Here is a 1,008-nt window from a genome sequence, read left to right on the forward strand (position 1 = left end):
GATTTGCACGTCAGTATCGCTACGAACCTCCATCAGGGTTTCCCCTGACTTCATTCTACTCAGGCATAGTTCACCATCTTTCGGGTCCTAACAGATATGCTCCAACTCAAACCTCTCTCAGAGATCGTGGTCGGTCGTAGGTGCGAAGAATGGCAAAGCCAAAATCTCCCTACTCTCACTTTCATTGCGCATACAGGAGTAAAACCCGCATACTCGCACATATGTTAGACTCCTTGGTCCGTGTTTCAAGACGGGTCGGTTGGAACCGATTAAGCCAGCATCACAGAAACCGAGTACTCGAAAGTGGAGCTCGGAAACAGGAACACTCCTCAGCCACAAGGAAAAGGAAAGAACAAAGATATAACGGTCCACAAGGAACCTACCTTCTTTGAACGAAATCAATTCCGAGTAGCTGATGCTGACCTCTCCAAAAAGATGAACCGGAAATACATCAAGAAACCAAAGCCTAAACCTGGTGAGAGAGAGAAGGCAAAGGGATAGATGGCAAACCGGCGGCACTTCTTGGAATCAAAAAGGTCCCAATCGCTTCCTTTTCAGCAATTTCAGGCACTTTTAACTCTCTTTCCAAAGAACTTTTCATCTTTCCCTCACGGTACTTGTTTGCTATCGGTCTCGCGCCAGTACTTAGCTTTATGTGAAACCTACCACACATTTTGCGCTCAAATCCCGATGAACGCGACTCTATAAAAGCGTACCGTACGTGGAACAAAAAACGCAGGGGAAGGACGGGATTCTCACCCTCTATGATGTTCTTTCCCAAGAAACTTAACCCTGCGCTTCCACTGGTAACGCCTCTCGAGGCTACAAGTCAACAGCTCGGAAAGAGCAGTTGATTTCCACTTTGAGCTGATCCCGGTTCACTCGCCGTTACTAAGGGAATCATAGTTATTTTCTTCTCCTCCGCTTATAATATGCTTAAGTTCAGCGGGTAACCTCGCCTGATTTCAGGTCTGATAAATAAATCGGACAAACGCCCGAGACAAAACA

General features: G+C 46.5%; 1 non-coding gene across 1 annotated transcript; it reads left to right on the top strand.

The window, feature by feature from the left end:
- Positions 1-974, top strand: TGME49_458090 (the record flags this gene model as incomplete). The annotated part of the gene is made up of 1 exon (XR_001974153.1): positions 1-974. It is a non-coding gene; the product is annotated as a 28S ribosomal RNA (ribosomal RNA).
- Between the last annotated feature and the right edge of the window lie 34 nt (positions 975-1,008).

Source organism: Toxoplasma gondii, assembly GCF_000006565.2.
Source record: "Toxoplasma gondii ME49 unplaced genomic scaffold asmbl.261, whole genome shotgun sequence".
NCBI lineage: Eukaryota > Apicomplexa > Conoidasida > Eucoccidiorida > Sarcocystidae > Toxoplasma > Toxoplasma gondii.